The sequence below is a fragment of the Ceratotherium simum genome, chromosome 12 (assembly GCF_057802395.1).
Source record: "Ceratotherium simum simum isolate JZ-2026a chromosome 12, ASM5780239v1, whole genome shotgun sequence".
Classification (NCBI taxonomy): domain Eukaryota; kingdom Metazoa; phylum Chordata; class Mammalia; order Perissodactyla; family Rhinocerotidae; genus Ceratotherium; species Ceratotherium simum.
The window spans coordinates 35,626,245-35,649,728 of NC_141911.1; the positions used below are offsets into that span (position 1 = coordinate 35,626,245).

The window sequence follows — 23,484 nt, forward strand, 5'->3', positions numbered from 1 at the left end:
CAAACCACACAAACAAAAAATATTTCGAAGGCATCTTTCAAACCTTTGTGAAGTAGTTCTCATTTGCTCTAAAGTCACATTTCTCATCCTTTCTGCCAAGAAATGGATGTGTACCTCAAGTTTATCACCCTCTAATCCTTAATATCTTTAAAATTCTCCTTTGTGCCACAACCTATTTAGATGCTTTCAATGGGAACTCTGTGAGGAAATGAGACAATGAATACTCCCGGAAGACTGATCTTGTAAAGATACTGATAACACGGTAAGAGCCAAATGCTAAGAAACTAACAAAGCCCTGTGCACCAGGTGTCCCTGAATGGTTTCCATCTCATAAGAACCAAAACTTTAAGGGCTTATTCTTCTGTTTCAGCACTCCCTTCTAACCCCCTATTTAGATCGACAAAATGAAACACCAACAGCAACACCTGAGAAATAAAACCTAACCCTGTCGTCACACTCACTGCTGGCAGAGACCAACTGACTATTCGGGGAAACAGCCAAGTGCCAAACTCTAAATATTTCACCTTAACTTACAAAGCTTTTCAAATACAACTTTGAAAATGAGTCATGATCTGGGGAAGGAAGGCTAGCATGAATCATCCTAGAACTTTTATAAGATTAAATTTCAGAGAATTTAATGAAATATTGCCCAGTGTTAAGAATTAAGAAATATGGAATTAAAACTCTCAGGTTAGGGAAATGCCATGCCAACTCTGCCACCCTAAAACCACATCCAAAGCCACACACAGTTTGTAATTTGGTCGCAAAAACACAAATGAAAAAGCTGATTAGCTGAATCTGCATGTTTGAAAAAAGAGAATGAGTTAGAATGAAGTGGCATTATTCTTTCCCCTGGCTAGGTAGACACTTTTTGTAGACAAACACTTTAAAATCTGAACAATAAAGAAGTTTCCCATCCAAGTTTTATAGACATTCTGTAAAAGTTTTGAAAACCAATAGGTACACAAATATGATAATGCCTGTTATAATCTAGTAGGCTTATTTTATCTACTAGTCCCAATCATTTCATTGTTATTATCAACAAATTATTTCAAACTCTTTACAGTATTCCTCATCTTAACACCTAAAAGGACAAACTAACTATAACAAAAAAAAAATTTTTTTTAATAAAAATAAAGCAGCAGCACCTTCATGGATTCCTGTGAATAGCAAACAGGAAAAGAATAGGAATAATAAAGAGAACATATTAATTTATCACTACCACATTGACTTATCTTCAACCCTTGAGCATATGGCAGTACATACTTCATGGATACTGCAAAGCCTTTTGTAAAAACGTCCGTTTTTCCCAAGCAGTGCGTTCATGAGCAGCTCTGCCACTTTCTCTTGCCAGACACAGCATCACCACTGCTGACCTCAAGCATGTGGATGCCTTTGCTGGCGTTGTCACAGCCCCTCTGAGTCCTGGAGACCCACGGGGTCGCAGGAGGAGCCTCCACTCTTGCTGAGGAGGCCTATTACATATTTATAGCCTCTTTAGCCCCACTCAGCTGGGGAGAACAAGGTGAAAAGGTAGCTAATTTCTTCTGTAGGAGTTTAAGTTCTAACAAATATGGCATTGCAATAAAACAAATAGAGAAGATAAACAAATCATCACCTCTCTGTTTAGTTTTAGAATTTCTTTGGAGTTACTTTAATACACTTTATGAAAAAATCTGTTATGTTTATGGTTTACGCCAAGAGAAAATTGTGTTCTACATTCCCCTCTTTGACTTATCACCAGAGTCCTTGATTCTATTATGTACAATGGTTTATTAAAGCTTTATTTTTATGCCATATTGAGATACAGACCCACACCCACCCTTATATATAGACCCACACCCACCCTTATAGACTATGTAAGGCTAAGCTATAACTAAGCAGTGACATTCTAGAGGCATAATTTGCCTGCAATATTTGCCAAAATGTACAAACAAAATACATCACGTAGATAACATATAGGCAAACAAAATTAATTTCACATAAACTTCGAAATTATACTTTTAAAAAGATGGATTGCAAAGACAATAATGGTCAAATATACTGGAATATACTCCTGGCTCAAGATGGCATTAGCTTTGGCACTGTAGAGCCACCGTACTCTGCATAAGCCAGTTTCTGCCTCTCCTGGCAACACCAACACCATTTCATTGTTAATGATCCATGACACACTAGCTCTGCTAGGAAACCCACAGCATGCGCTGACTTGGCTTTTTTCTGCAATCTCCTGGAAAGAAGAGGCCCTTTCAGAGTCTTCAGAAGCACTGTAACATCAATTATGAAGCTCCCCTTCTCCCTTTGGGTATCCTCATTTCAATTGCAAACACACCTTGTGGGAGTACAATTTAATTCGGCGTCCCTGTGTAAGTTAGTACACAACCACTCTAAGCTGTGGCTAACCACTAAGCAGTCATCTGAATCCATGCTATTAAGTTAAGGATATCACTTCACTGGCACCTGCCCAGCACTTTGGATACTCACTCCTTTTACACACCCCGTCTGCACTGTATCACTTAGCGCCAGCATCACTTCAGATGTGATCATTTTGCTTTTCCCAACTGCTTGCTAGCTTCTTGAAGATGGAGACCATATCTTAAGTTCTTTTCTAGCTATAACACATTACTGTATACATGGAAGGTCCACAATAAATGTCTGACTTATTTTTGCAAAATAATTCTTACATTTAAATAATTGAGACCTGAAAAATCCAAAAGCAGATACAACCCTTCCAACTTTTCCACTCAGATTCCTAAATTCACAAAACTTACCACATATTAGATTTGCTTTAGCTATCACTGAGCATTTAATCAGCCAAATAGAAACTTTATTTATATTCCATTTATTGTAGCAAAAAAATGTAACTCTTATTGAGCACTTTCAATGGGTCATGCTCTGCGCCCTGCTAAGAGGTTTACATTGACTACCCCTCACTGAATCCTCACAACTACCTTAGAGAGTGGATAGGACTCTTACTCCCTTTTTAAACAAGGAACTGAGACACAGGGAGATTACCAACACCCCACAGCTAGTGTGACTAAGCCAGAAATCTAACCCAAGAAATTTGGTTGTGAAGCCCAAGAGCTTAGTCTCTATGTTCTTAGAGAAACAACTCCTATTTATCACTGGTCTATGATACTTGATAACCTTGAAGCTACTTTCACATACTTTATTACATCTGATCTCAGTAACTAACCTGTGGAGAAGAGAGAGATCATTTCAAACGAAGAATAGGCCGAGATAAAAATTTCAGGCACATAGCCTTAATGAAAGCATCAGACATAGTACCTAATTCCTCTATCTTAAAATCCAATATGCAGTGCTTTCCACAGGCTCCCCTGGATATGCAACCTTATAATTAGGTGGTAGATGAAAAGGATGTGGTTTGGGGGTTTAATAATATCATTTTACAACATATTTTGTTATAGAGTGGGATTTTAAGCAATATGGAAAATACAGGTGGTCACATTTTATGAATAATTTTCTAAAGCTCATTTGAAATCCTGCATGAATTTTCCTATGGGGAGGAAAAACTTATAAATGGAGATAAGTTTCCAAATCTGGTCCCATCCCAAAGCCTATTTAACTCCTAGTACTCTAATATCTATTACTAATCCTTTAATAAGGGCAGTTGCTGGTCACTTTTCCTTGGCATTTTTCCATTGAACCTGACAAAGAGTAAGTGCTTCATTGACATTTTTCATTTACAGTCTTTCAACTTTCAATAGTAAAAGCTTATGTTTCAGGCTTCCGTGATAGATTGCACTACTGTCCCCTATTCTTCACCCCTTTCTGTTCTCATATCCTTTGCATATATTTCATCACCCCTTGACACAAGATCTTAGCCATGTGACTCATTTTGGCCAAGAGAATGAGGCACAAGTAATGTTCTGAGTCTAGGTTTCAAGCAGCCACAAGTATTTCCACTTGCTCCCTTGTGCTTCTGATATACCATGAGAAGACCTGGGCTAGTCAACTGGTGGGAGGAGGATGAGAGAGATGTGGAGGAAAGCTGCTCCAGCCAAGCTGTCCCTGCCAGGCCCACCCCACTCTCTGCTACCTTGCAGCTTAGCTGCCATCAACAGAGCTGCTGCAGCCAACATTTAAAGAGTGAGAAATAAATGCTTATTTCTGAATGCCATTGAGTTTGGGGTGATTTATTACGCAACAAAAGATATTGACACAATTTTTGAATTGTAGTCATGCACTAGGCAATTTCACAAATTATCTTATTTAATCCTGACAACTTTGGGAAGTTTTTATTATTAGTCCTACCTTCTAACTCAACCAGTTCATATACCTGTTTATATATATTTTAAAATCATTTTTACAGGCCTATGAATGAGAATCTCCTGGAGCATAGGGTCTTTGGCTCTATTTTTTTAAAGCTCCATAGGTGATTTTGATTTGTAGCCATGGTTAAGAACCCCTGACCGAAGACCCAAAAGATGAAGGGCCAGCCTACATATATTTCAGATTTTGCCTCACTTTCACTTTTAGTCAGGGCTTCAAAGTCCATAGGAGACTGGGACTTAAGGCATGTCAAGTTCATAGTGAAGAATACCAAGAATAAGTCTAACCCTGTTGGGACAATAGATTCCAAATAGTCCTCCCCGCCACCCCAGTCAACTCCAGGTGCTTTTTGCAATGATGGTTCCCAGGACCTCTGGAGATGCTAATGAGAACCACTACAATTTATCCGTCAAGTATCATGTGTTACGCTCTGTGCTAAGTGCTTTAGCATAAATCTTACTTCATTCACATTTAGAAAAGAGAACAATGAGGTCAATAAGTACTTCGATGAAGGTCACACCACCAATAAATGGTGGGTTCAGTATCAAATTCAGGTCAGTCCAACTGCAAAGCCCTCATTCTTAAGCTCTAAAGTAAACCATTCCAGCACCAGTAGCTCTCACAAAGGCTCCAAAGAAAAGGTATTTGAAGTAATGACCTCTCAGAGGCCTCCAGGGACCAGGAGCAGGCCTGAGTTTCCAGCAAAATTTCTAGCTATTGTAAGGACCAAGGCAGGATGGAAGGGATAGAAGGAACACAGCAGGGGTGTGGGAAGTGGGGGTGGGGAGGGAAATGTGGTCACAGATGGAGATCTGGGAGCAATCATTCAGTGAACAAGGCCAGCCCCTTGGCATAGCGGTTAAGTGAGCGCACTCCACTGCTGGCAGCCCGGGGTTCGTATCCCGGGTGCGCACCAATGCACCGCTTGTCAGGCCATGCTGCGGCAGCATCCCATATAAAGTAGAGGAAGACGGGCACAGATGTTAGCCCATGGCCAGTCTTCCTCAGCAAAAAGAGGAGGATTGGCATGGATGTTAGCTCAGGGCTGATCTTCTTCACAAAAAAAAAAAAAAAACACACACAATCATATGCCTTGCACTTAGCTCAGTTCCTGGCACGTAGTAGATACTATATTTGAATAAATGATAATATTTAAGTGCTTGTTTGTCTTCAGGGTAGCATTTTATGGACTACTAGCATAAGGGGATATTAATAGGATACTCTGCATGAAAGGGTTCCATGACTGAATAATCTGGGAAATATTCTAAAAGGTTTCTTCACTGCAGGACTTTTCAAAGCCTTTAATGTGCTACTATGCACTATGAATCTCCAAGAATTAAGCTTTTCCCAAATATAACCTGAAACTTTGATATATACATATATATATGTGTGTGTTTGAGTGAAAGAGAGAGAGACTGATTTTGATTTTTTTGGAACCACCACTCCAGAGAATAGAGAAAAATAATAATTTAGAAAAACAATCTTCTAAAATTTAGTCCATACGGGCCGGCCCCGTGGCTTAGTGGTTAAGTGTGTGTGTTCTGCTGCTGGCGGCCCGGGTTCGGATCCCGGGCACGCACCGACACACCGCTTCTCCGGCCATGCTGAGGCCGTGTCCCACATACAGCAACTAGAAGGATGTGCAGCTATGACATACAACTATCTACTGGGGCTTTGGGGGAAAAAATAAATAAATAAAATTAAAGTTTAAAAAAATAAATAAAATTTAGTCCATAAATTGCTTAAAAGCATTCTAAGCAACCATTTCATTATAAAGTGAATGAAATTGGTATTTCCTCATAGTCAACAGTCTAATATTATCACCTGGTTTAGGCAAATCAGTGAACAGTTATTTAGGAAGACATATTCATTTAAAGAGCAAAACAGTATCAAAAGGGAGCAGTTGCTAACCCAGTCTCCTTAGTGAACTGGAAGGCTGCAAGGAGAAAGAACACACAATTTTAGGGAACAGCTGTGAAGAACATCTACACACCAAAACTGCAGTCCAATAGCACACCACCACACCAGGATGCAGACAACAGGATGGATTTTTAGAAGGCAGAAAAATGAAAACTCTTGAAATATTTTAAAACCTTTGCAGCAAGAAAGCAATCACAGATGCCACCGAGGCACTGTGTCGTCACTATATAGAATTGTTTCAGAGGTGATAAGACAACTGAGACAAAAAAAAAAAAACAAAAAAAACTGATATATGAGCCACTGCCACACACACACAAAATAGACATAAACTGCTTAGGAGTGACTGAAATTTTCAAGACATTTTCAGTTATCTTGTCAACATATCAAGCACTGCCTTACCTAATTTATTTCACACAATAGTCCCTACCATAGGAACTTTTCAAAATATTTTGAACACAAAAGTGACATTCAGAAGAGAATGCTTTCAAAATGTGTAATCTGAGTTCTTAAGTTTCAACATTCAAATGCTAAATTCTGTTTTCCAAAGGAATTCCTTTAATCATGAAATAATTAGAGACTGGACAATATTTTGGGCCATATCAGTATCCTTTAAAGGCATGCAAAGACTCTTTTCCTATCTGAACTCTTTTCATCTCCTCACTTTGTTACAACCCTTGTTCACATGAGATGACTCTCAAACTGAAACTAATGTAACCTACTATCAGTGGGTATTTTATTTTTATACATTGTAATTACCTGACACTTGATTGTTATTAGCACAGTCGGTTATCAAACCCACAACACCTTCTTCACATTCTCTTATCAGAGGGAAGTATGTGCATTTCAGGTTTAATTTGGAAATGTCTGACACAGAATAACATTTCCCATCTTCTGAATCAGCTCTCCCAAATTGTAAAAAACATTGCCTTGGTTTATCATATATGAATGTATTACATCTTGCTATAACATCCCTTTAAAAACAAACAGTAAACTCTTTTTGCCATGTTGATAGACGGTTTTGCATTACAGACCAGCTCACTACGACATAGTAGCTGAAATTCCAAGTACATTCGATCTTCATTATCTGCAGATTCTGTATTTGTAAATTCGCCTACTTGCTAAAATTTATTTTTAGTCCCCAAATCAATACTCATGGTGCTTTTGTGGTCATTTGCTGACAAGCGCACAGTGGTGAAACATTTGAGTTGCCCAACGAACACATCCCCAGCTCAGGTTGAACGAGGTGATGCTCTGCCGTCTTGTTTCAGCTCTCACACTTTCTGTGGCCTATTTAGTGCCACATTTTTTGCATTTATGTGCTTTTTTTGGTTTTCTGCTTAAAATGGTCCCCAAGCATTTGGCGCTGCTGAAGTGCTTGCTGTCTAGTATTCCTAAGTTCAAGAAGGTTGTGATGTGTGCCTTAAGGTGAAAATACACGTGTTAGATACACTTCATTCGTGCATGAGCCACACTGCTGTTGGTGGTGAGTTCAACATAAATGAATCAACATATATATTAAATAAGGTGCCTTTAAACAGAAACATACATAAAACCAGACTATGCATTCACTGGTTGATGAAAGTTGTGACCACAGGCTCACAGGAACCTAATCTTGTATTTCCTCTAGGAGCAACAGATCAATATTTGCTAATTCAGTGTTTGTGGCAAATTTACAGAACATAACTACCATGAATAGTGAGAATGAACTGTACTTTCCTTGGCAGTGAAAATTCTCCAATCTGATTGTTCCTTAAAACGAACCCTCTACTTCCCTAACACTGCTCCTCACACAAGGTTCAGTCCCACCCACACACCTTGATTCACAGTTCACATTTCCCTCTAGATTTTGAATTTTCTTCTATATATTGTAGCATACAATCTAGCACTCAAATGTCAGGAGAAGTCAACCAATCCTCTAGGAACAATGGTCCTATTAATAAAACCAACCTGAGTGCAGAGGGGAAGGTGGAAGCTGCTGCTCTCCTTGACACTGGATCACGGGGAGGGCATGTGACGAGAAGGTGGAAGCAGCAGCCAGTCTCGAGTGCTCCTTCTTCCATCTAGGAAAAAGGCAAGCCAGCCCTTCCATGCCTCACAAGGCCCTGAGAGAAGACAAAGATACCACAGCTTATCCCCACACATGGGGCTGACTTTGTGAGCATGTGACCTGTGCGGGTGCACAGAGCCTCCTGCTTGCTTTAATATTCTCATGTTGCTGTCTTGAAATTCTTAATAATATTTGAACAAGGAGTCTGGCATTTTCATTTTTCATGGGGCAAAAATTATGTAGCTGATCCTGACCACGGGATTCCTACATTGCTACTCAGTGAGTTAGTCCCAAGAAACGGGGGCTCACCTCTGCCCAGGACGGAGGGGAAGCACACGTTATCTAGAAAAGGAACAGAGGGGCCTGTCAAGGTGCAACAAGGAGGTGACCAGTGTCTGTGAATGTCTCCCCAGGATTCCTATAGCATTTCTACCTCTAATAAAAAGGCTTTTGACAAGAAACAGTGACTCTGGGACCCTGTCCTTCTGGTAATCCAGGATGGTCATAGGCTCAGATTAGGGACCCAGATAAACATTAAGAGGGGACCACAACTATTTTCTTACAGGATGGTCTCACAGGTTCTTACATATATTCTGCAAAATATGCTTCAGTCACACTGTAATTATTTGTCACTTTTTCTGGGGTCACATCAGCCTAACAGCAAAATGAGGATATTTGCTACATAAACTAGGTTTAAATTTTAGATAAAAACAAGTTTATTTTTCTTCACACAAAGAACATGTACTTTTTTTTAAACTCCCACATAAGCAATTTGTGACATGTAATTCAACTAAAACGTTATTTGTACCTCATTAGGCCAACATTAAAGTGAAGTGGGTATTTTTAAAAATAAATTTGTTTAGCAGCATATTTTCAAGTACCATATCTGACTCGGCAAGGGAAACAATAGAAAAAATAAACAAATGGGACTACACCAAAACTAAAAAGCTTCTGCACAGCAAAGCAAACCATCAACAAAACAAAACCATCTCCTAACAATTGGGAGAAGATATTTGCAAACCATACATCTGATAAGGGGTTAATATCCAAAATATATAAAGAACTCATACATATCAACAACAAAAAAAACTAATAACCCAATTAAAAAATAGGCAAAAGACCTGAACAGACATTTCTCCAAAGAAGATATACAGATGGGCAACGGGCACATTAAAAGATGCTCAACATCACTAATTATTAGGGAAATGCAAATCAAAACTACAATGAGACATCACCTCACGTCCGTCAGAATGGCTATAACTAACAAGACAGGAAACAAGTGTTGGAGAGGATGTGGAGAGAAGGGAACTCTCATACACTGCTGGTGGGAGTGCAAACTGGTGCAGCCACTACGGAAAACAGCATGCAGATTCCTCAAAAAATTAAGAATACAACTACCATATGATCCAGTTATTCCACTGCTGGCTATCTACCCTGACAACGTGAAAACACGAATGTGTAAAGATATATGCACCCCTATGTTCACTGCAGCATTATTCACAATAGCCAAGACTTGGAAGCAACCTAGGTGCCCATCAAGGGATGAATGGATAAAGAAGATGTGGTATATATACACAATGGAATACCACTCAGCCACAAGAAAGGCTGAAATCTGGTCATTTGTAACAACATGGATGGACTTTGAGGGTGTTATGCTAAGTGAAATAAGTCAGAGAGAGAGAGTCAAATACCGTACGATGTCACTCATAAACAGAAGATAAAAACAACAATAAAGAAACACAGAGACAGAGATTGGATTGGTGGTTACCAGAAGGGAAGGGGGGAGGAAGGAGGGTGAAAGGCGTGATTAGGCACACGTGCGTGGTGATGGATTGTAATTAGTCTTTGGGTGGTGAACATGATGTAACCTACATAGAAATCGAAATATAACGACGTACACCCAAAGTTTATATAACGTTATAAACCAATGTTACCACAATAAAAAATAAAAATAGATAAATTTAATTTATGCCTAGATGAAAATGTACTAGGCTTTTTTCTATCTCAAACATAATGACGAACTGCCAGGCCACCTTAATAAATTGATCAAGTTAGTGTAGAAGCCATACTTTTGGTCCTTGATATTTCTGCTTGTTCAACCTTTACGGTCCCTTAGGAAACCAGGACTCTAAAGAGTTTCTGTGGTAGGACTTGCAGCCAGCTCTGTGGCTTGGCAATTATATAAAGGGCACTGGAGGAGCTCTTTTCAAATCCTGTGTTACTCTTAGCACTCTTCAATTTTCCTGGTGGTCCAAGTTACAGATCTTGCACTCAGTCTGCATCCTCCACTTCGCATCTCTGCCTCTGCTCCACTTCCGCCATGCTACTCTGGACCAAGCCTAGACTGCTGAGAGGGTCTCCTGATTGGCTATGCAGTCCTCTTCCTCCTCCCATTTTAGCTCAGTCTAGTGGCAGATTGACTCCAAAAGCACAGTTTTATTACATTAGTGTTTCATCAAAAGCTGATATTCTCTCTCCACATAGCCCTCTGTTTGAACTTAAGTTCATTCCTCTCTCCCAATTTCTCCAAACTCATTTCCTACTACGTCCTGACATTCTCATTCCCCTTGGTAATGCCATTTGTCTTCATTCCTGCTTCTCCCCTGGTGCTGCTGCTGTGTGTGTGCGTGTGTGTGTATGCGGTTGGGAGGCTGGAGGTGGTGTGGTGGTGGTTGGGAACGGTCTCTCTAAATCAGTCTCCCCAGCTGTAGCCCAGTTTGTGCTCTAGCTCTTGATGAACTCTTCCCAACTCCTCTGGTTCACACTCCTGTCCTTCAGCGGGATAGCAATACCTATTACCACTTTGTCATTGTCTAATTATGTCATGTGCTTTAGATTTCCTCACCAAATAGAGTATAAGCTCCTCAAGGTCAGGGACCTCACCTCATCTGCCTTCTGAGCGAGCCACTGTCAGAGGTGCTCAGTGAATACATATTAAGTCCCTCTGAGCACCATAGCTTTGCTTTAGCATTCCAGATTCACTAAGTAGACTGGTAGATTGGATGTTTGCTTAACAAGGAAGTTTTATACACATTTTTAAATATATATAAAATTTACAGATATCTATATATCCCTTTAAAAAACTGCTGGCAAAAAGTCCTCGGACTTAATCCTGCTCTCTCATTTCCCTATATCAGTGCCTAAATTGCTCTAAACATAGTATGAGGAAGTCATTAACCATGAACCATTATACAATATAAACAATACAAAATTGTATGTGTCACCAAATTAGCCTAAATACATCAGGGTGAAAACTGTAAGTACAACTGCATGAAAACCCAAATCATTAACAGAGATTAGGCACCTCTTTAAAGCAATTTCTATTTCCAAGAGTAAAGAAGAAAAATTTGATTTTAGGAAGAAACACTATTGATTTTTAAAATAAAGTAGGGAGGGGGGCGGAGTCAAGATGGCGGCGTAGGCAGACTCTGAACTCACCTCCTCCCGTGGACACAGCCAATTTACAACTACTCGTGGAAAAATTACCCCTGAGACAGTACTGAAAACTGGATAAGAGGAACTCCTGCAACAACGGACAATCCTAACTGGGGTAGAAGAGGCAGAGACTCCCTTCTGGAGAGGAAAAATGCCACCTTCACAAGCCGCCAGCTTCACGGCCGCCGGGAGCAGCTCACAGGTACGCAGCCTCCCTGGAGGCGCGGGGCCCTGAGCCGGGGAGCGCCCCCGCTGTGGGCATTTTGTGGACCCAGCACAATTGAGACCAGCAGCATAATATCTGACTTTGCCTGCTACTAAAGCATTGGGTAGCACCCCCAGAAAACCCGGTTCACAAAGAAACTAAAACTGGCTCTTAAAGGGCCCACGCACAAACTCACCAGTTCAAGAAAGCATCCTAAAATCACCAGAAAGAAAGGTGCACAGTGCTTCGGTGACAAGAGACTCACCTAATAGGCCCTGAGTGCATCTCGGTGAGGGGTGAGACCTCTCCAGGGACTGGGACATTGGCGGCGGCCATTGTTGTGGCCTGGTGTGAGCGTGCTGACACAGACGCCATTGGAGTTCTCCCTGAGACCTGCTAGCCCAGGGTCTGCTCCACCCGCTAGAGCACCGATTTAATCCAGCTCAGCCAGGGCAGGCAGCCCACCCTAGAGACTAGCCCCACCCAACAACAAGCCCTCAGGCAATGTGTGGACCTGCATAGATTGGTGACTGGATTCTCTGCAGCCTGGCAACTGAGCTGACTTGAGCGGGGCAGGGTGTGCACAAGGAGCGGGTGGAGAGTGTGGGGCGGTGGCAGAGTGTGTGGGGCTCCCGCCTTGGAGAGACTGGGTCCACTTGGGGAGGTCGGGGCGCTCACACGGGGCAGGACTGTGTTGACTGTGTGTGTGGACCTGTGGGCGGCAGGGCTTCTCAGCCACAGAAGACTTGTACTTCTCAAAGACCCACATAGGAGGTTTGCTCCACCTTCCAAAACCTGAAACAATTGGGTGCTCCTGTGCCTGAGGGCAGCCCCACCCAGCTGCAATCCTCAGAGAGCTGACAAGAGACCTAATAGGCTAGAGGCTTACAGCAATTGTAAGGCCCTGAGCCTAACAACCTGCCACGGTGGGGGCCTACTCACTTAAAAGAAATACTGCAACACAAATGTGGTATTAGAACTTGCAGTCAACTGTGCTGGGGCTCCCCACAGCTGATAAAGAGACTGAAGGGCCCACAACAACTACAAGCAGCTGAGCATTACAACAGCTGGCCAGGAGCATAACTCAGCCTCCCTGGGCGCCTACAGGGAGAGCAAACAGGCCACAGCAGAAGGATACACGTAGCCCACATAGGGGTAGCCCACATAGGGGTCACCCCTGGAACATTGAGAACTGAGGGAAGCACACTGGAAACCTCCTAAGCCATCACTTACATAAGGTCACCTATCCAAGAGCAGGAGACGTAGCTGACCTACCTAATACACAGACACAAGCACAGGGAAAGAGGCAAAACGAAGAGGCAAAAGAATACATTCCAAGTAAGGGAACAGGACAAAACCCCAGAAAAGGAACTTAGTGAAACAGAAATGAGCAACCTACCCGACAGAGAGTTCAAACTAAGAGTGTTAAGGATGCTCACTGATCTGGGGAGAAGAATAGATGGACTCAGTGAGAATGTCAACAAAGAAATGGAAGATATAAAAAAGAACCAATCAGAAATGAAGAATACAATACTGGAAATGAAAAACTCATTAGAGGGACTCAAAAGCAGAGTAGAGGATACAGAAGAACGGATCTGTGAGCTGGAAGAAAGACTAGAAGAAATTACCCAAGGTGAACAGGGAAAAGAGAAAAGAATTCAAAAGAGTGAGGACAGTCTAAGGGACCTCTGGGACAACATCAAGCGCACTAACATCCGTGTTATAGGTGTCCCGGAAGGAGAAGAGCGAGACAAGGGGGCAGAGAATCTATTTCAAGAAATAATAGATGAAAACTTCCCTAACCTAAGGAAGGAAACAGACATCCAGGTACAGGAGGCACAGAGAGCCCCAAACAAGATAAACCCAAAGAGGCCCACACCAAGACACATCATAATCAGAATGTCCAGAATTAAAGATAAAGAGAGAATCCTAAAAGCCGCAAGAGAATGTCAAGTTACATACAAAGGAAACCCCATAAGGCTATCAGCTGACTTCTCAGCAGAAACCTTACAGGCTAGAAGAGAATGGCATGATATATTTAAAGTGCTAAAAGGAAAAAACTTACAGCCAAGAATACTCTACCCAGCAAGGTTATCGTTCAAAATGGAAGGAGAGATCAAAATTTTCCCAGATAAGCAAAAATTAAAGGAGTTTGTCACCAAGAAACCAGTGTTACAAGAAATGTTAAAGGGACTGATTTAAGGGGAAAAGAGAAGACCACAAATAGGAAAAATTATCTATTTCCACGATTAGAACGTAATGGATACAAATGCACAAAAAGAGGTTGGATATGATATCAAAAACATAAAAGGAGGGAGGAGGGTAGTTAAAGAGTACAGCTTTCAGACAGAGGTCAAACTAAAGTGACCATCAATTCTGTATAGAAGAAGTAAGGAACAGAGAAGGACTACTAAAACACTGAGGAAAAAAAAAAAGTTAAAAATGGCAGTAAGTACATACTTATCAATAGCTACTTTAAACGTCAATGGACTAAATGCTCCAATTAAAAGGCATAGGGTGGCTGACTGGATAAAAACAAGACCCATATATATGCTGCATACAAGAGACACACTTCAGACCTAAAGACACTCACAAACTGAAAGTGAAGGGATGGAAAAAGATACTCCACGCAAATGGCAATGAAAAGAAAGCTGGGGTAGCAGTATTCATATCAGACAAAATAGACTTTAAAACAAAAACTGTAAAACGAGACAAAGAAGGGCATTACATAATGATCAAGGGAACAATCCAACAAGAGGATATAACACTTGTAAATATCTACGCACCCAATGTAGGTGCACCTAAATATATAAAGCAATTATTAACAGACATAAAAACAGAAATAGACAGTAACACAATAATAGTAGGGGACTTTAACACTCCACTTACACCAACGGATAGATCATCCAAACAGAAGATCAATAAGGAAACATTGGCCTTAAACGACACACTAGAACAGATGGACCTAGTAGATATATACAGAGCATTCCATCCAAAAACCGAAGAATACACGTTCTTTTCAAATGCACATGGAACGTTCTCCAGGATTGATCACATATTAGGCCACAAAACAAGTCTCCATAAATTTAAGAAGATTGAAATAATACCAAGCATCTTTTTCTGACCACAACGGTATGAAACTAGAAATCAACTATAGGAAGAAAATCAGAAAAGCCACAAATACATGGAGATTAAACAAAATGCTACTGAACAACGACTGGGTTAATGAAGAAATCAAAGAAGAAATCAAAAAATACCTGGAGACAAATGAAAATGAAAATACGACATGCCAGAATTTATGGGATACAGCAAAAGCGGTTCTAAGAGGGAAGTTTATAGCAATACAGGCCTATCTCGACAAACAAGAAAAATCTCAAATAAACAATCTAACAATGCACCTAAAGGAACTGGAAAAAGAAGAACAAACAAAGCCCAAAATCAGTAGAAGAAGGGAAATAATAAAAATCAGAGCAGAAATAAATGAAATAGAGACCAAAAACAATAGAAAAATTAATAAAACCAAGAGCTGGTTCTTTGAAAAGATCAACAAAATAGACAAACCTTTAGCTAGACTCACCAAGAAAAAAGAGAGAAGGCACAAATAAGTAAAATCAGAAATGAAAGAGGAGTGGTTACAACAGACACCTCAGAAATACAAAAGATTATAAGAGAATACTATGAAAAACTATATGCCAACCAATTCGACAATCTGGAAGAAATGGATAAATTCTTAGAATCATACAACCTTCCAAAACTGGATCAAGAAGAAGTAGAGAATTTGAATAGACCAATCACCAGTAAGGAGATCGAAACAGTAATCAAAAACCTCCCCAAAAATAAAAGTCCAGGACCAGACGGCTTCCTGGTGAATTCTACCAAACATTCAAAGAAGACTTAATACCTATCCTTCTCAAACTCTTCCAAAAATTGAGGAGGGGGAAGCTCCCTAACTCATTCTACGAAGCTGACATTACCCTGATACCAAAACCAGACAAGGACAACACAAAAAAAGAAAATTACAGGCCAATATCACTGATGAACATCGATGCGAAAATCCTCAACAAAATACTAGCAAAACGCATACAACAATAAGTCAAAAAGATTATACACCATGATCAAGTGGGATTTATTCCAGGTATGCAGGGATGGTTTAACATTCGCAAATCAATCAACGTAATACACCACATTAATAAAATGAAGAACAAAAATCACATGATCATCTCAATAGATGCAGAGAAAGCATTTGACAAGATCCAGCATCCATTTATGATAAAAACTCTGAATAAAATGGGTATAGAAGGAAAGTACCTCAACATAATAAAGACCATATATGAGAAACCCACAGCTAATATCATCCTCAATGGTGAAAAACTGAAAGCTATCCCTCTAAGAACAGGAACCAGACAAGGATGCCCACTGTCACCACTCCTATTTAACATAGTATTGGAAGTCCTAGCCAGAGCAATCAGGCAAGAGAAAGAAATAAAAGGGATCCAAATTGGAAAGGAAGAAGTGAAACTGTCACTATTTGCAGATGACATGATTTTATATATAGAAAACCCTAAAGAATCCACCAGAAAACTTTTAGAAGTAATAAACGAATATGGGAAAGTTGCAGGATACAAAATCAACATACAAAAATCAGTTGCATTTCTGTACACTAACAACGAAGTAGCAGAAAGGGAAATTAAGAATACCATCCCATTTACAATTGCAACAAAAAGAATAAAATACCTAGGAATAAACTTAACCAAAGAGGTGAAAGATCTGTACACCTAAAAACTATAAAACATTTCTGAAAGAAATTGAAGAAGACACAAAGAAATGGAAAGATATTCCGTGCTCTTGGATTGGAAGAATTAACATAGTTAAGATGTCCATACTTCCTAAAGCCATCTATAGATTCAATGCAATCCCTATCAAAGTTCCAACAACATTTTTCACAGAAATAGAACAAAGAATCCTAAAATTTATATGGAACAACAAAAGACCCCAAATAGCTAAAGGAATCCTGAGAAAAAAGAACAAAGCTGGAGGTATCACACTCCCTGATTTCAAAATATACTACAAAGCTATAGTAACCAAAACAGCATGGTACTGGCACAAAAACAGACACACAGATCAATGGAATAGAATCGAAAGCCCAGAAATAAACCCACACATCTATGGACAGCTAATCTTTGACAAAGGAGCCAAGAACATACAATGGGGAAAAGAAAGTCTCTTCAACAAATGGTGTTGGGAAAACTGGATAGCCATATGCAAAAATGAAAGTAGACTCTTACCTTACACCATACACAAAAATTAACTCCAAATGGATTAAAGACTTGAATGTAAGACCTGAAACTGTGAAAGTTCTAGAAGAAAACATAGGCAGTACGCTCTTCGACATCAGTCTTAGCAACATCTTTTCAAACACCACATCTGACCGGGCAAGAGAAACAATAGAAAAAATAAACAAATAGGACTACATCAAACTAAAAAGCTTCTGCACAGCAAAGGAAACTATCAACAAAACGAAAAGACAACCTAACAATTGGGAGAAGATATTTGCAAACCATACATCTGATAAGGGCTTAATCTCCAAAATATATAAAGAACTCATGCATCTCAACAACAAAAAAACTACCAACCCAATTAAAAAATGGGCAAAAGACCTGAACAGACATTTCTCCAAAGAAGATATACAGATGGCCAACAGACACATGAAAAGATGTTCAAAATCACTAACTATCAGGGAAATGCAAATCAAAACTACAATGAGATATCACCTCATGCCCGTCAGAATGGCTATAATTAACAAGACAGGAAACAACATGTGTTGGAGAGGTTGTGGAGAGAAGGGAACTCTCATACACTGCTGGTGGGAGTGCAAACTGGTGCAGCCACTATGGAAAACAGTATGGAGATTCCTCAAAAATCAACGATAGGACTACCATATGATCCAGCTATTCCACTGTTGGGTATTTATCCAAAGAACTTGAAAACACCAATTTGCAAAGGTACATGCACCCCTGTGTTCATTGCAGCCTTATTCACGATAGCCAAGACTTGGAAGCAACCTAAGTGCCCATCAAGGGACGAATGGATAAAAAGCTGTGGTATATATATACAATGGAATACTACTCAGCCATAAGAAACGATGAAATCCAGCCATTTGTGACAACATGGATGGACATTGAGGGCATGATGCAAAGTGAAATAAGTCAGAGGGAGAAGGTCAAATACCGTATGATTTCCTTCATTAAGTAGTAGATAATAACAACAATAAACAAACACATAGGGACAGAGATTGGATTGGTGGTTACCAGAGGGAAGGGGAGGGGAGGGTGAAAGGGATAATTGGGTACATGTGTGTGGTGATGGGTTGTAATTAGTATTTTGGTGGTGAACATGATGTAATCTATGCAGAAATAGAAGTACAATGATGTACACCTGAAATTTTTACAATGTTATAAACCAATGTTACTGCAATAAACAAAAAATTTAAAAAAAAAAATAAATAAAAAATAAAATAAAATAAAGTAGGGATAGTTCTTCAATAAATCACTTTAAAAAACATACTTCTGATAACACATTAGCCAAAGCATATGAGTATTTACATTTTTTAAAGCTATCAAAAATTTTAAAGTATTACAATAGATCATATCAGGACTGACTCATGAAGACTGGGCCATTTGTATTCTATGCCAATGTAATAATTTTAAGGAAAAGTATTCTTTTGCTACCAAGAAGCATCTTTGCATTCAAGTTTCTTAGTGTCATAGTGACTATATTCTTAAGTCATTCACAAATAAATGTGTTATTGGGGATAGAATACTGCAGTACTTTTCACACTGTAGTAACAGGTTTTCCCAAATATAAATTTGCCTCATGGTCACAGATCATCTGATTATGTCAGGTGTATGTTGTGAAAGGAAGGGAAAAAGCATTCACAACTGCAGTAGCACATAACACAGGGCAGAGTTTACCTACATACCAGCATTACTCCTGAGTAACCCTGATATCCAGCCTGCCACAAACATTTCAAATAGTTTGAATACATAAAAAGCACAGAGAAAATTAATGCTCTTTTTTTTAACACTACAATACCACTTCTTTCCCGTCACTATGAAGATTTTGATTAATCTCCAACCAAATAATACTTTCTATCCAGGGACTTAAGAGACTCCACTACCCCAACCCATTCTATCTTTCTCATTTCCTGCTAAACCCAAATCTTTAACCTCTGAAACTACTTAAATTTCTTTAGGAATGTTGGCTTCCCTTCTGGAATAGAGTTTAGGAACCACCTCCCACAAGCATTTAGGAAACTGTAAAACGTATTACAACTTTGAAATAATATTATCGGAAACAGCTTCCCACATCCTGTGACATTCAATCCTTTACGATTGATCATCTTTGTGAATTCATTTCACACTCTCCAGAGTAAACTTTCCAAAATGCAAATCTGATTCTTTTACAATTCTTCAATAGCAACCCAGAGCCCAATGGATAAAGTTCACATGTCTTGGAAATGCAGTGTATGCTGTGCATAATCTTGCCCTTGTCTAACTTTAATTTCAAAAACCTACACTCAACCACACATACCTACCTATACCCTTACACTGGCCATTCCAAAACCACTTGCATTTCCCTCAATACCCCCATATCTTTCCTCTTCATATCCATTAAATTAGGCCATGGTTTCTCAATCTCAGCAATACTGATGTTTTGGATCAGATAATTCTTTATTATGGAGCATTGTCCTCTGCACGGTAAGATATTTAGCAGCATCCCTGGCCTCTACCCATTAGATGCCAGTAGCACATTCTATCCCACCTCACTTCAGTTATAACATCCAAAAATGTCTCCAGAAATTTCCCAATGTCCCCTCAGGGGCAAAATTACCTCCAGTCAAGAACTACTGAACCAGATAGTCACTGAATCTCTAGATGCCTTCAATACTCACAAGCCCCTTAGGAGCAAAGTTCTTTGCACACAGGTTGCAGAATCATACAACTCAAACCATAGCAACACTGTTCAAAACAAATCATGAGTGTTTCCCTAAAAGCGGCCATCTACAGGTCAAGAATAGGGAGGCTAATGGCCTATGACGGTGCTCTTATATTGGACAATAGCTAATCAACTCAATCAGACACACCCTAGGCTTTAGTTTCTACGGATTTAATGGCAAAAATACTAATAGAAGCAAAGACAGAGTTGCACAGAAACCAAGAGTCATGCACAATGAATAGAAATCATGTGTCTGTACACACACAAGGAGAGAATGTGCAGCAGAAGACACCTGAGAACAGTGGACTTAGAGCAGTCGCTGGGATACAGTGACTGTTGCATTTTCGTTCACCACAAAGTCTAATGATGAAGCTGACAAGGATCCCTATAATACTTACTCTCCCATGCATCATTAAATATGTCAAAATGACATAGGATCCAACTGGAAAACGGTTTCACTGACCAAATCTAGGACATCTTGAGCCACAAAATAAATTATAGTAAGGAATTATAATCCATAGAATAAAATAAATAAACTCTTCATTTAAGGGTGAACAAAAGTTTTGGGAAAAGTCTAAGAAGCTATTCAGAGCCAAATCTAAAGACTAAAGTAATCATGCTACATAATAGATCCTGGAAAACAATTAGGGATAATTATACAATAGTGAAACTGATCTTCCTTTGAATCTTGAAAACTAGCATTGAGAGTCAATTAAAAAATGTCTGGAGCAGGGCCGGCCCCGTGGCTTAGCGGTTGAACACGTGCGCTCCGCTGCTGGCGGCCCGGGTTTGGATCCCGGGCGCGCACCCATGCACCGCTTCTCCGGCCATGCTGAGGCCGCGTCCCACATACAGCAACTAGAAGGATGTGCAGCTATGACATACAACTATCTGTTGGGGCTTTGGGGGCAAAAAATAAATAAATAAAATTATTAAAAAAAAAATGTCTGGAGCAAAGACAGCCTCACATGATAAGTGCACTGTCATATTCAAGACGTCTAACTGAAAGCAGAGGACAAAAGTTCTCTGGGTGTGCTCTGTAACATTGCTGGCATAGCGATATCGCCATATACCTACCTCAGGGTGATCGTGACAATTAAATGACAACACGTATAAACAGTCTGCCACAACAGTTGGCACTAAAATATTGGTGCCTTTCCTTTCCCATCATTAAAAATGTTTAATGACATTCCTCATTGCTCATTCAATAATAACGTTATTGTGTGTCATAGGAAATGAATACATTTAAATCAAATTTCAATTTGTATTTTCTGACTCCAATGCATATAATACCCCCTTAGGCCACAAATCACACTGACCACAGTTAACTCTCTTAACTCCTAGAAGCTCAAGAAGTGATTAAGACATTGTCTGGTGTTGCCCAGGCAGGAATGCTCCAGAAGTGAAAATCACTTTTAAAACTTCTAGAAAAGTTTTAAACTTTTATCTTTTATCTACATGTAAAAATTTGGACTATTGTATTAAGTGAAAATGTTAAAATTTGGATTAAGTTACCTAACTGGGCTTTTACAAGTTTCTATTTACACAACTTTTGCTTTTTATTAAAAAGGAAAAAACCTACCTTTTTAATTTGCATTTTCACAATGGCATGTGTCAGCCATAATATTTTACCACTAAAAATGTATAACATAAGTGATACTAAAGACTAGGTGTTTAATAAACTTAATCCTTCAGAAACATAAGCATGTAACTAACGTCAGTTCCAATAAGTACCAATACACAAATATTTAAATATCTTCCATAACTCATACTTAAAATGGCATTTTAATGACTTAGCATGTGGGCAAACAATGAACAATATTTTGAAATATAATCAAATGTTTTTATGCTCACATTTAGAGAAGTTTGCCATAAACCATTACAAAACAAAACAAAAGAAAATTTTAAATAAAATTTTTACTATTTCAAGTCTCAGGAAGAGCCTGAAATGCATATGGAAAAACAGAACACTCCTTCTGGGTCAGCATTGCTTCATTTCTAACAGTCCTCAGGCTCAGAGAATTCAACTTCTGTGGAGGCGAACTTCTAATGACTACGGAGCTTTCCAACACTTTGTGCTGGGAGTCTGGCAGCTGCATCACACTACAATTAAAATGTTCTAAAAATACACAGAGAGAATATTCATGAAAGCTAGTCTTACTGTTTGAAGTGTGGTGTTCTTTCTTAACTTTGGAAAAAAAAACTGTAAGAGGTGAATTTTTAAATCTGGAAAATTGTGCAGGGTTATTAAAAAAGCAAATACTGACTCGAGCACTATTTTTCTCCACAAAGCAATTTTTAGTTTAGATTCAATTAATTCCTCTTCTCTGAGGTAGCACCCCAAGAAAGTGGGTGACCATGGTCATGCTTAACTTTTGCTCTCTAGAAAAATCAATGACTGTAAAGCTGAAAATAAACACTTCCCCCAACTAAAGGAAACAGAGTAAAACAGGCCAAAGGAGAGGTTCTTAAACTGCACTATGATCTGCAAACAAGCTGATTATACACAAAATATTGAGTCAGGCTTTAGCTGGGAGAGAAGGACTACAGATTTCAACAGGTTCTTAAAAGCTATTGTGAGCCCCAAAGATTTCTCATCTATAAAATTAGCAAGCTGAAATAAATAATTTCCTATCTCAGTTACACATTCTAAAATACTATACTGACTTTTTATCTGTCCTTGTTCTTACCATAAGGCATAACGAATAAATGACCCTTTCGTGAAATCTAATAAAACTTGTAAAGTAATATTATATATTACACATACTGGTAGAAATTGCAATCAGCAGAGATTTATGATAGCATACAAAACACAACAAATCCCAAAGTTAGCTATGACACACCAAAAGCAATCAATTAACTTTACAAAGCATCTATTGCAAGTAATCTCCTTGACTCAATTCTGAGTCAAAATATCACAAAGCAAAAAGTTACCTGAATTCACTAAATACCAAAAATATATTCGTAGGATTTTCGGCATCTAGGCAAAGGTTATAAAGCAAACACTGAATGAAGTGACAGGTCTTTTAGTTCAAGATTAAGGTGACATAGTACCATAATGTGGGCTATTTGCTAAAAAAAAAAAAGTTTCCCCCTACTAAGCTTAACATTTTCAAGACTAGTCAGTCAGTACTTGCCTCAGGTATAAAACTGACACAGAGGTCAATTGGCCTTTTTTTGCTCAAGTACTTTACAGAAGAGAAAGCAAAGGTAGAGGATAAGAAGAATGCAACTGGGCTTCAATTTACACAATAGGAATTTCACAGAATGTGCGTTTTTCCATGCAAAAAGTAAGTACATTGTGCCCGGCTGTCATGTCTAATCCTTTCATAAGTCTCTCCCAGCTACAGAAATAACGGGGCACATGCCAGTGGCTTTGCCAACTAGGACAACTTTTGTCTACAGCTTTGATAGTATCTCTCAAACCCCAAAATACTTGAGTCTCTTCCAGTAATCTACCTCTAGGAATCTATCCTAAAGAAAGGAAATGATCCAAAGCATGTTAAATCTATAGATAGCAAGATGATCAGAGGATAAAAGAACGAAAAACTGGAAACAACCCAAATGTTCAGCACTAGGTTAAATAAATTAT

At 39.2% G+C, this 23,484-nt stretch overlaps 1 protein-coding gene across 5 annotated transcripts in view; it reads right to left on the reverse strand.

Moving 5' to 3' along the window:
* DCLK2 (doublecortin like kinase 2) overlaps positions 1 to 23,484 on the reverse strand; it is a 147,647-nt gene that overhangs the window by 96,583 nt on the left and 27,580 nt on the right. The gene's annotated exons all lie outside the window — the stretch shown is intronic.